This window comes from Hordeum vulgare, chromosome 2H (assembly GCF_904849725.1).
Source record: "Hordeum vulgare subsp. vulgare chromosome 2H, MorexV3_pseudomolecules_assembly, whole genome shotgun sequence".
NCBI lineage: Eukaryota > Viridiplantae > Streptophyta > Magnoliopsida > Poales > Poaceae > Hordeum > Hordeum vulgare.
This window is the reverse complement of record NC_058519.1, coordinates 145,342,267-145,355,778: the sequence shown is the minus strand read 5'-3', so window position 1 is coordinate 145,355,778 and position 13,512 is coordinate 145,342,267.

Genomic DNA, 13,512 nt, shown 5'->3' with positions numbered 1-13,512 from the left:
TCTGAGTCTATTTCTTGTTTGGGCCTCGGCCTTTTTGCTGTCCAAAGTAACTTTAGTGCCCAAACAAAATGGTCCAAACAAAACTTAAATAATTGACAACTTCACACGTGCACAGCTTCACAAAATAGAGCAAGACATTTTTTGATCACCAGAATGACCAATCAAGTGGGCTAACTTCATCAGGTTCTTGAGAAGTTATCCCACTTCACTGTTTCTAGGACAGGTTCTACGACAGGTTCAACTTCTACAATGCTTTAGCGCCGAAGAGAGCCATCAAGTGGGCTAACTTCTCTTCCTGTTCCTGAGACTTCTTGCGCAGCAGCTCAAGTTCCTTGTTGCATGCAACTTCATATTCTTCAGCCTTTAGCTTGATTGCTGCCATTTCTTCTTGCATCATTTCAGCTTGAAGCTCCGACCTCTCCAGCTTCTGCTGAAGATCACGAACATGAGCAGCCAGAACATCAGTTCCTTTGCCAGAGTTCTTACTAGATGACTTGAACCCAACATTCCTGAGGAATGTGCTTTGGTTGACTTCGGTCTTGAGCACTTCTTCAACAATCTCAGCATCATACTTTGGTTCTTCACCTTCTGGTATCGGCGCGTCCTTCATTTTTTCCATCTCAAGCTAGCATATGGAGGAAAATGATAGACATTAGTGGCAGATCTATTTCACATTCTGCAAGAGAAACCAAACAAGAATGCCACCAACCAGACCAAGAAATGGATTATTTGAAGTAATCAAACCAGCACACAAAATCTATATGTAGATATTTTACTCAAACTCAAACAGAAGTAGATCATAACTACTAAACTTATAACATTATTTGCATCTGGCTACAGCAAGTGTACACACTTATGTGATCTAGAGACATGCAATCGGCACAATATGGTGGTTCTATATAATATGGCTTCTTTGTTGAGAACTAACATTCAGATCAATTTTCATCATATCATAAAAATGCAACAAATAGCTACAACAAATTCTGATATCTTTGTTGAGAACTGTACAACAAATTTCGATATCTTTGTTGAGATACCAAACCTATCGTAGGCTCTAGCAAACAGCATCAAATCATGGAACATAGTGTGTGTTCTTGCTGGCTGTGAATCAAACATGGCTGAGGTCTATAGACAAAAGTTTGAACTAGCTGGACAAAAGCATGGAGGGACTTACTATAGCAATCTTGACAGGCTCCGAAAACCCGTGCTTCTTGCTGTTGTGGGTGGCCTTGAACAAGTCAATCGCAGACAGCTCCTCACCCTTACGCTCTTCTTTCTGAAATGTTTTTCAACAAAAATCGAAACGTTATTCAGCAAGAATAAGAAATGATATTCAACTAGGATCAAACGGTAAGGTCTTTAGAAAAAGGTACTCACAGTGGCAAAAATGTGTGTGGTGTAGTGCCTGAAACCAGTTCTTTGTTGGTACACGACCTTTTCTCGATTAATCTTGTTCGACACACATGTTTCCTACAAAAACGCATAATGTTATTTGCCAAGTTGAAAGAAAGTAGAATAGGTAGTAGTATAGTAGGACAATACGAGTCTGAGCATATTTCATTTGGAAATATTTCAGTTATCCTGCACTAGCACAAGTACATGAACAACTAGTACTATATAAGAGTCAGTGTATTACATATGGTGTTGATTTTGAAAGTTGATGCTCTCTATTGTTCCTACTTTGATCAGAAACATGGAAGAGGAAGAAGGGGACCATGGCCCATTCCCATCCTGATGTGCAGAACATAAATCAGCAAACAGAGCATATACATACCTTGTGTCTTGGGGTAGACCACATCTGCACCAGAGCTTGCCATTCACCATCCATGAGATCTAGCACCGGAGACTTGGAGCTCACTTTGTTTGATGCTACGGTATCAAAATACTTCTTCTTGATATTATGGCGTCGATTCTTTGAACTTTTCTGCAGAACATCTTTGCGCGCGTAATTGATGGTCTCCGAGTCGGTGTTTATCTCAAAATTTGCCTACCAAGACAGCAAACAAGGAAGGAACAACATTAGTGATCATAAACTACATAACAGAAAATAGAGTAGCACATTTACTATAAAACAAGTAGCTTACATCAACTTTCCCAATGTAGTCCTCCACTAGAGTAGCATTATTTTTGTATTCCTTGAAGTGAGGAAAAACCGGTAGATGGCTTCTTGCAACGAGTCCACACTCAGAAGCAAACTTTGCTGCCTATAGAGGCTTCTCTAGACGCTTCATCCCTTGGGCAATTTGGATAGGCAACTTTGTGCGAAGCGCCTTGGTGATTCTCTCTAGCCCTTTGCCCTTTCTAAGTCTATGCTTGTTAGTCATTGCATCTGAAAATGAAATTGAACTCATAAATTAGAAGAGAAATCGACAAATGCAGGAATGGTTCTGCTAAACAGGTAAGCATACATGATCACTACCATTTGCAAAATGCACTAGTAAAAGAGAAGGTGAACTTGCCTGGTTGAAGCACAAGCTGTTGTTCTTCTTCACTGATGACATCATTCCTGTCAATAGAAGGTGCACCACGCATGAGGGGTACGCACACAGTGCCGCTTTCATCCATGCAGAGAGTGGTTTCTTCGTTCATCGGCGAAAACTCATCACGCATTTCCACCGAGCTCTCAAAGTCAATGCCCATCGGACTTTCCTGATGGTCCGTCGCAGCCGCCATAGTTGCTTTCTGCCTTGTGACTCTATCAGGTTTATCAGGTTCCATGATCATCTTTGTTTGTCCTGGAGGTGGGGCCATCACCCTTCCTGGAGGCATTGCAGCAGATGCTTCTGAGCTCTTCCTATTCTTGCTGGCTGTCTTCTTAACACCAGGCCTCTTCGTTCTAGATTCCTTCAATGCCTTGTATAAATAGCACAGAAAAAATTAGATCACAAGATAAATATGTGAGAACAAGGAAACACAGAGCATACAAGAACCCGAACCCTCCAAGCAAGACAGAGTTTGCACCTTAACAGTCTTGTGCACTACAACTTCATCCTCCTTAGCATTGTACTCTGGGTCATCACTGATAACTCCACTACCTTCTTGAACCCCATTAGTTGTACCTTGTTGTACATCATTTGTTTTCCTAATCATTGACGCTATTGCATCAATGCCAAGGGACTGGAATATCCGATTGTTCCTCATCATATTTCTTGCCCTAACCTTCTCGTACTCGGTGAGAGGAGGCTCATCTTTGCAAGGCAAAGGAAACATAATTATTAGGTTAATTGTTGGAATGCATGGACACACAGCCAAACATATCTTATGATATTTTATTATCATTTAATCCTACTTATTCAGCTAAGGAAGAGTAACAACACACAGGCACAGCTAAGACAGCTAATTCAGATTACAGTAATACATTTGCATAATATAATCTGACAGTATTTTACATCACCAGCCTCCAAGATATTTATAAATATAATAGTATAACCACAAGGAGCAACTTGCATACCACTGGTTGGCCTCGGGTTTGACCTTGTCATCCTTGACATGGATGATATTGAGGTGGTGCTTGCAAAATAGAATAAACAACAATCAGATACAACAGGGATAAAGTAAAATGATGCACTTATATCAATAAAGGAAAGCATTTAGACCAGCATGCATTAGTACTAATACATGTAAAACACTTGGACCAGCATGCACATACACGTGTAGCAATGCACATACAGTTAATGCATCAGTACTAAACTGACAGTTGGAGCAAGCAACTAAATTGAAGCACTTGGACTAGCATGCACATACAAGTGTAGCAATGCATGGAAAATCTAATTAACTATGTGTGCTAGCCAGCAAGCAAGCCATAGTAGTCAAGCAACATGAACCCTAACCCTATGAACCACGTCAACAGACATATTTACCCCATGAACCCTAACCCTAACACCATGAATGTACCGAATAATCCCCATTGATCCAGCCCCATGAACCCCATAAGAACACATGAGGGGGATATATCAAACCCTAGAAGATCTACTAGAAGAACACATGAGGGGATCTATCAACGGGAGATGGGTCGAGGGGAGAGGTACTGTCGTCGTTGATGTAGTCGTAGCCGTCGACGCGATGTAGATGTAGCCGTCGTCGTCGATGTAGATGTAGCCGTCGACAACGTCGATGTAGTCGTCGTCGGGGAGAGGGGAGAGGGGCGGAGGGGCGTCGCGGAGCCAGGGAGGGGCGGCGGAGTGGGGAGTGGGTAGTGGGTAGTGGAATGGAGAGGGGAGTGGTGGGTCCCGCGTGTTAGTGGGAGAGAGAGTGAAAGGAAATTTTGGTTGGGTGAGAGGGAAAATTTGGTGGGGTGGGAGGGAAAATTTTCACTAGTTTTTTGGGGTTTGGAGGCAGACTTTTTCTTTTTCTTTTTTACAAACATTGTAGAAATAATGGTTAAAATCATACCGAATAGTTCAAGAAGACATCGGTACTCAAATTTATATATATTTTCAAGTTGGCAGGTCACATGTGATCATGTGACACGAAGGTTTCCCATTTTTTTTTTTGAATTTTTCATGGCCATTTCAAAATGCGGTCGAAACGGAGTGCATGACCGTTCCTACCTAGTGGTTGAATCTTGGAAACATTTTGGTGTTTCTATTATTAAGTAGATACTTCTGTACCTAGAAATCATTTTTGGAAAAAATAAAGAACAAACTATAAGGCAACCACAGTTCAAATTTGACCCGCTTCGAGCTGATTCGACATAGATTTGTATTTTTCACGAGAGATGGATAAAAGATTTTGACACCCAACCATTTTGTCAATTGTACATTAAATATGGCCTAGTATGTTAGAAAAATGATTTGGACCAATTTTGAAACAAATATATGGTAGGTCCTTCACAAAAAAACTCATTTCGGGCACTTGAAAAATGAAAAATGAGTTTTTCATACAAGGAAGATGAAAACTTCCTTAATCAACATTGTTTGTCATTCCAACATGCACCATTATGCAAAATATGAGACCATTTCAACAACCTATGCCATGAATATGGCCATGAGATTGATCATGTGGCTTGAAAGCCATGAATCTTCACACATGATAGCTCATTTGTGTTAACACTTTTTAAAAATAATTGTCGTATTACAAGTTTATTATTTTACATGGTAACTTTATCACATATGATGACATAATGCAAAGGTTTCCAAATTTTTTTAATTGTTTTTGAATTTTTCATGGTTGTTTCAAAATTCGGTCGAAACGGCGGGCTTGACCGTTCCTACCTAGTGGTTGAATCTTGAAAACCTTTTGGTGTTTCTATGATTAAGTAGATACTTGTGTACCTAGAAATGATTTTTGGAAAAAACAAAGAGCAAACTATAAGGCAGCCGCAGTTCAAATTTGACCCGCTTCGAGCTGATTCGACATAGATTTGTCTTTTTCACGAGAGATGGATAAAAGCTTTTGACACCCAACCATTTTGTCAATTGTACATTAAATATGTCCTAGTATGTTAGAAAAATGATTTGGACCAATTTTGAAACAAATATATGGTAGGTCCTTCACAAAAAAACTCATTTCGGGCACTTGAAAAATGAAAAATGAGTTTTTCATACAAGGAAGATGAAACCTTCCTTAATCAACATTGTTTGTCATTCGAACATGCACCATTATGCAAAATATGAGACCATTTCAACAAACTATGCCATGAATACGGCCATGAGATTAATCATGTGGCTTGAAAGCCATGAATCTTCACACATGATAGCTCATTTGTGTGAACACTTTAAAAAAATAATTGTTGTATTACAAGTTATTATTTTACATGGTAACTTTATCACATATGATGACATAATGCAAAGGTTTCCCATTTTTTTGATTTTTTGAATTTTTCATGGCCGTTTCAAAATGCGGTCGAAACGGCGGGCATGACCGTTCCTACCTAGTGGTTGAATCTTGGAAACCTTTTGGTGTTTCTATGATTAAGTAGATACTTGTGTACCTATAAATGATTTTTGGAAAAAATAAAGAGAAAACTATAAGGCAGCCGCAGTTCAAATTTGACCCGCTTCCAACTAATTCGACATAAATTTGTCTTTTTCACGAGAGATGGATAAAAGCTTTTGACACCCAACCATTTTGTCAATGATACATTAAATATGGCCTAGTATGTTAGAAAAATGATTTGGACCAATTTTGAAACAAATATATGGTAGGTCCTTCACAAAAAAACTCATTTCGGGGACTTGAAAAATGAAAAATTAGTTTTTCATACAAGGAAGATGAAAACTTCCTTAATCAACATTGTTTGTCATTCCAACATGCACCATTATGCAAAATATGAGACCATTTCAACAAACTATGCCATGAATATGGCCATTAGATTGATCATGTTGCTTGAAAGCCATGAATCTTCACATATGATAGCTCATCTGTGTGAACACGTTTTAAAAATAATTGTCGTATTAAAAGTTATTATTTTACATGGTAACTTTATCACATATGATCAGATAATGCAAAGGTTTCCTATTTTTTTGATTTTTTGAATTTTTCATGGCCGTTTCAAAATGCGGTCGAAACGGCGGGCATGACCGTTCCTACCTAGTGGTTGAATCTTGGAAACCTTTTGGTGTTTCTATGATTAAGTAGATACTTGTGTCCCTAGAAATGATTTTTGGAAAAAATAAAGAGAAAACTATAAGGCATCCGCAGTTCGAATTTGACCTGCTTCCAACTGATTCGACATAGATTTGTGTTTTTCACGAGAGATGGATAAAAGCTTTTGACACCCAACGATTTTGTCAATGATACTTTAAATATGGCCTAGTATGTTAGAAAAATGATTTGGACCAATTTTGAAACAAATATATGGTAGGTCCTTCACAAAAAACTCATTTCGGGCACTTGAAAAATGAAAAATTAGTTTTTCATACAAGGAAGATGAAAACTTTCTTAATCAACATTGTTTGTCATTCCAACATGCACCATTATGCAAAATATGAGACCATTTCAACAACCTATGCCATGAATATGGCCATGAGATTGATCATGTGGCTTGAAAGCCATGAATCTTCACACATGATAGCTCATCTGTGTGAACACGTTTTAAAAATAATTGTCGTATTACAAGTTTATGTACCGACCCGACTCAAGACGAGTCAAGCCTCTGTGTTTCTGTGCCATCCCTGGATCAGTATGCTGGCACACACAATACATCAATGTATATATCAAAGTGCAATCACATGTAAATAGCGTAAAACCGATATATACCTTAAATATTTCAGCGGAAGCAGTCAACGGAGTGGAGTCCCAATAAACACCAACGGCAAGTTGAGTGTAGACCGTAACCCTGAATCGTACTCTTACTCGTCGAAGAAAAAAATATCTGCAACATAAAACATTGCAGCCGTGTAGGTCAGCATATTGAATATGCCGGCAAGTCACATAAGAGAGGGGTGAAAAGTAATCATCTATACTATATGCATATATGGCAGGTGGGGGCTATAAGTTTTTAGCGAAAAACAAGTTTTCTCCTACATCAAGAGAGGGCTAAAAGCAAAATGTTACTACATTGTTGGTTGTTAACGAGATGGTTCCGCCAACCAGTTCTCGTACCCGAGTTGTCAATAATTACCCTCATCAAATATATTTAATGGTGTTGAGAAATCCAGATAACTTCAGTTCCTTTGGCTCAAGTTGTCCATGACCGTGGACACGGCTAATCGATTAGGTTTGAGTACTCTGCAGAGTTTTGCACACGTTCCCCACAAGATTTGATCGCCTCCGTGTTTGTCCTCGCACTTCAGGGTGTTTGAAGACTGGATGATCAAAACATGGTCTTTCAACGGGTCCCTCTGAATCCTTGTCGGAGCCCATCCATTCCTACCGTTCTTCTACATCTGCTAGCACCGCCTGTCCAGAGTCGCCGCGTTGTCCAACCAAGCCAGAGCCCATAATGACTTGTGGCTGTGCAGGTAAGCCTTGAGTCTTGAAAATATCCGTCCGTCTCTTTGAGCCTGGGTGAAGCTTTCCGCAGGATGTCATGGCCTCTCCAGCATCCCGGGTCATCCACTGGGTTCTCCAGGGAGCCGATCAACCGTCCTTCACCCAGAGTTGCATTGCGTCCGAGGTCTTGACAATCTGTTCTTAACCGGTCTTGATTATTTAATCAACCTCGCATCACTCGTGTTATGCACTCAACCGAAATCCCGTCTACTCAAGCATAGCAATATGAAATTTGTCGTCCCGGGGCCAAGTATCGGGGTTGTTGTGTGCCTACCACATGATACTACAACCTTTATTAAAATTACCAAGTACCTAAGCAGCATGCAATTGGGCATAGGATGGTAGAACTACGATGCATAAAACATAGGTGATAGTATGATCAAAGTGACTTGCCTGGTGATGTTGACGAAGAAGAATTTCTCGAGAAAATAACTTGATAGACTACTCGTCACTCTCCGATGAAATTTATATAACAAACATATCATTCACATAAGCACTCATACTAGCAATCATTCTAGCAATCAAAACGAAGAAGAGAGTGAATAAGAATCCAAAAGAAACTTCACTAAAGTTAGTTGTCTTCTACTACATCAAACACTAAATGGTTTTTGTCTAACAGAAAATAAAAACAAGGAACTAAGATATAAATTTAACTAAGATAAAATAGAGTATTTTTCACAAAACTTTTTCAAAGTATTTCCAAACGAGATTTGAAACAGTGGGGAAACCAATTGCAAGTTACTAAGGAACTAGAATTGATTTCATGATAACAATTAAAATAAAATCAACACTTGTTGAAAAACTACTGTTAACTAACATAAAAAAAACAATAATATTTCTGAAATAATAAAGAAAATATTTTAAAAAAACAAATATAGAAAAGGAATTAGCCGTAATCCTAAAAGAGGTGAAACAGAAATTGTTTCACAAGAAACAGTGAGCTACAATACTCAAACAAATCTGAAATTTTTACCACCGGTAATTAAGATCACTAGTGATCGGTAGCAAAAAGAATCAAATTAAAAGCTATTTTTAAACTCCCGGAATAGTCAAAACAAGGTTTAAACTAAATCTGATCTAATTCAAATTTGAAAATTTCAAACATAGACAAATTATATGTTTTTAAAAACTACAGAAACATTGGGATCTACTGGAAAAAGAATCAACTCCATTGGACTTAAGGACCAAAATTTATAAAGGAAACAAAATTGAAACTGTCTCTGTTTTTAAACAGAAAAAGAAAAACTAACCTAACGAACAAAGGGGGTACGTGGCAGCTCCTGATTGGTCAGGGGGTGTGCGCTGCGGTGACTAACTAGCGGACGGCCACAAATTAAACAAAAGCTCTTTGGCTAAATAATAAGTGAAGAAAACCGTTTGGTTTTTGTTTAAAAACTGAAGGGTTATCCTACTTCTAATCGTGCGCGTAAGATCTAGATCTAACGGTAGAAGTAAAACAAAAGAAAAGAAAAAAAAGTAAAGGAGAGGGGGTTACCTCGTTCTTCAGAGAAGCAATGGCGAGGAGGAGGCACTCCGGCGAGGGGGGCAACTCCGGCGGGGTGGGGTCGCCGGCGGGGGGGGGGGGGGGGGGGTGCGGGCGACGTAGGGGAGTGGCGGCGAGGCTCTAGAGAGCTCCTGGTCGAGCAGGGGCGAGGGGCGTGAGGGGTGTTAGAGCATATATCTCCATATGTGGTTTTGGTAATTGATGACAATTCCTATGGACTAATGGTTGGCTTAAGATATATTTGTAGCATTTGTCCATAGGCACTTTTTGAAGTCCATCTGTTGGGTTCAAGGAGTTTATATGTTGACCAAGATGTTATTCAAGGTATTATCCAAAGAATGGTCATAGAAACACTAGGTTGATCAAGATCTCAGACAAAGAGTAAATCAAGATGATCAACACACAAAGCGTATAATATGTACCGAGAGGGATCAAGTGATCCCATGGTATGGTAAGCGTTGTTCATTACGTGTTTGTGTACTAACCCATGGTCTTTGTGAGACTCCTATGTGGGGGTTAGGTGTGCTTCCATTGGGCTTGAGTCAAAAGGAAGATCTCATACAATCCATGAAGGATGACGTCAAGTGGTGATCGTCATCAAGATTGTGGTGTGCAAGTTCAAGCGGATCAGCACGAATATATCATTGAAACTATTGTCAATGATCTTGTGTTGATAAGGACAACCTCATGTGCTAACAAGGACAAGATCAAGATAAGAATTCCTGAGCACTACATGCTTGATTCTTGTGGATGTTCACATGGTGGAAAAATGAAGATGAATACATAAGCTAGGCTTTCCACATTGAGTATGGGAGAGCTACTTGAAGACTTCATCATGTCGTGCTTTCAACTTGAGCCAAGAAGGAACAACAACATCAAACTCAAGTGAAAGGGCTAACTCAAAGGTATCAGTTCCTTTGACGTTAGTTGTGCGGAGTGAAGATCAGCGAATAAAAGTATACACTCAATTATGGATCATGAGTACCCCTTTTATGATTCTTTAGTCTTTAGGGATCCTGCACTATTAAGAGGGGATCACAGGTTTTGCGATAAACTTGCTCAAACTACATCTCCATTGTTCTGCTCATACCACATCTCCACTGCTCTGCTGTTATCAGAAAACAGGACCAGTGCCTCGGACATCCGGCCTCCTCCGGACGTCCGAGGCCCGGACATCCGGCCTCCTCCGGACGTCCGAGGCCCGGACATCCGGCCTCCTACGGACGTCCGAGGCCCGGATATCCGACCAACTTCGGAAATCCGGAAGCCTGCACGAGTAGAAGTTGAGTTCTATTTCTCGGAAATCCGGCTCCCTCCGGACGTCCGAGCGCCATACGTCCGACACCCGTCGGAAATCCGGAACCTACCACTAGTAGAAATTGAGCTATATAACTCGGATTTCCGGTCCTCTCCGGACGTCCGGTGGCTGATAAATTCAACATAGGTTCAGTCGTATCTACAGGCCTCGGACAACCGACCCCTGTCGGACGTCCGGTCGCTGTTTAATTCAAAATAGTTTCAGTCGTATCTACAGGCCTCGGACTTCCGACCGCTCACGGACGCCCGGACTTCCGACAACTGTCGGACGTCCGGACCCTGTGTGACTTAAAGTGTCCCCAACGGCTCTTTTTCTCTCCCCACTATAAATACCCCCTCCCACTTCGTGAGAGGGTTGCCCAACACAGCCTTATCCTCATAAGAACACATTTCCACCTCACACACATTTGCTCACTCCAAATCTTAGATCCCAAGAGCATTTGTGAGCCCCTTTGAGAGTTGTTCCAATCAAAAGATAGATCGTCTCCCTCTCCTTCTCTCAACCCAAGCTATTTGTGATTTGAGCAAGTTTTGAGCATTCCCCGTGATCTTGTTACTCTTGGAGGTTGGAGACTCCTAGGCGGTAGGAGTTCTTCGGAGAGGAATCAATCCGTGTGATTTCCCCCGGAAAAGTTTGTGAGGGTTTGGAAGCCACCTGAAAGGCTTACCACTAGTGGTTGAGAAACGCCTTCGTGGTGTTATCTCAAAGGGAGAATAGGGTGAGCCTTCGTGGCCTTGGTGTGCCTTCGTGGTAACATCCACCTCTCTAACGGTGACTAGCTTCCCTCCAAGGAAGTGAACATCGGGATACATCTTCGTCTCAGTGACCTTGGTTATCCTTAACCCTAACACTTTACTTGTGGTTTACTTGTGTTATTTGAGCATACATACATTGCATATTGGTTGTGCTCATTATATTGTGTTGGCTATTTCTTGTACAAGATTAATCATTCAAGCATACCCTCTATATCCACACGTACATACTTGCAACCCTTGATTTATCGTGTGATATAGTGTGATCTAGTATCTTGTGTTGTTCACCTACTTGTCGTGTGATATAGGTCAAGTAAGTTTGTGTAACCGTCGTGTCGGGCTAATTCATTCTGGGAAAAAAGGGGAAAGGGAGTCACCTGAGCTATGTGCTTGTTAGTAACTGCATTGTGTCCATCTTGGTAGATCGTGTTGTTGATACACGTTGCAGTGCCTAGTGCATTTAGGATTTGTGCTTGACAAGAACCCTCTTAGTTTATTTCCGCATTAGGTTCAAGCCAAATCTGAAGAAGTTTTTAAATAGCCTATTCACCCCCCCTCTAGGCGTCATCGAGGTCTTTTCAATTGGTATCAGAGCTAGGTCTCTCTTTAATTAGGTTTCATGACCTAGAGAGTATCGATGTCGACTATTGGATTAGTGCACAATGGCATCTTTGACTTTGTTGGCACAAATTATACCCTATGGATAATTCGTATGCTTCATCACTTTCGGGCCATGGGCCCAAATACTTTACGAATTGTTCTTGTAGGGATTGCCGACAAAAAGGATGATGCATCTTCATCTACTAATGAGATGTATCTTGATTGTGAGGCTTTTCTTGCCATTCATCGAACCATAAGTCCTGAAGTGTTTAAGTCTATCTCGACTTGCAAGTCAGCTCATGAAGTTTGGACTAAACTTGAAGATATATATGGTGGGTCCAATCTTGATGAAGACGGTATTATGACGAAGGAGTTGGTGCATGAGCTCTTCACTCTTTTCGATCTTAAAGAGTCCACCACTACTTCCATATCCGATTGCTTGCACACCTCAGCATCTTCAATGTCACAAGGTAATGACATGGTGAGTGAAGAAATATATGTTGATGAAAATGTCATAGCCTCTATGGACACGAGCATATCTAGCACCACACATAGTGTAAATTATTGTGCTGATAGGTCATGCATTTCACCTAAAGATTCCTCGACAAATGTCTGTGGTGATATGCCTGCTTCCTCGTGTCCTCTTGATCAAAATATCTTGTTTCTCCCTAGTTGCTCTATGACTAACCATTTAGGGGAAATCAAGAAATATGAAGTACTTTTGACTAATGAAGAATCTGATTCACCAAAAGAATCATCATCAACTCCTCCAGTTCACATGTGCCTCATGTCAAGAGGTAATAATGAGGTATCATCTTCCCTGTGCAATAACGATGATATTTGCGATGAGGATGATGATGATGACTTGACTGAAAATATCTATGTGATCAGTAAAATTCTTCATAAAGCTAAAAATAACGCTCTTCAAAGGTTCCAAGATGTTCTTGCTTACTTTGAAAATTGTAATGATTCACTTAATCATGAACAAGCTAAAAGTGAACAACTTGAACATGAACTTGAGAAGAGTCATCAAGCATGTAGAGACTTAAGATCTTCAAAAGGAGAGATTGAAATTGCTCATGATAAACTTAAAAAGGATTTTGAGGTCCTTCTCCTTGAATGCAATAATGTCAAGGGAGAGCTCATCAAAACCTCTAAGGTCTATGAGGAGCTTCAATCTACTCATGAGAAGTCTCTATTTGCTACTTACTCCTCTCATGTTGTTGATGATACTTGTACATCTAACCATATCTTTTTTGAAGTATCAACATTGAAGGAGAATGTTGAGCTACGTGCTCAACTTGACTTACTAACTAGCAATTATGGGAAGTTGGAAGAAAACCATGTAATGCTCACAAGCTCTCATGCCGATCTTCTAACATCCCATAATGTGCAAAAGTTAG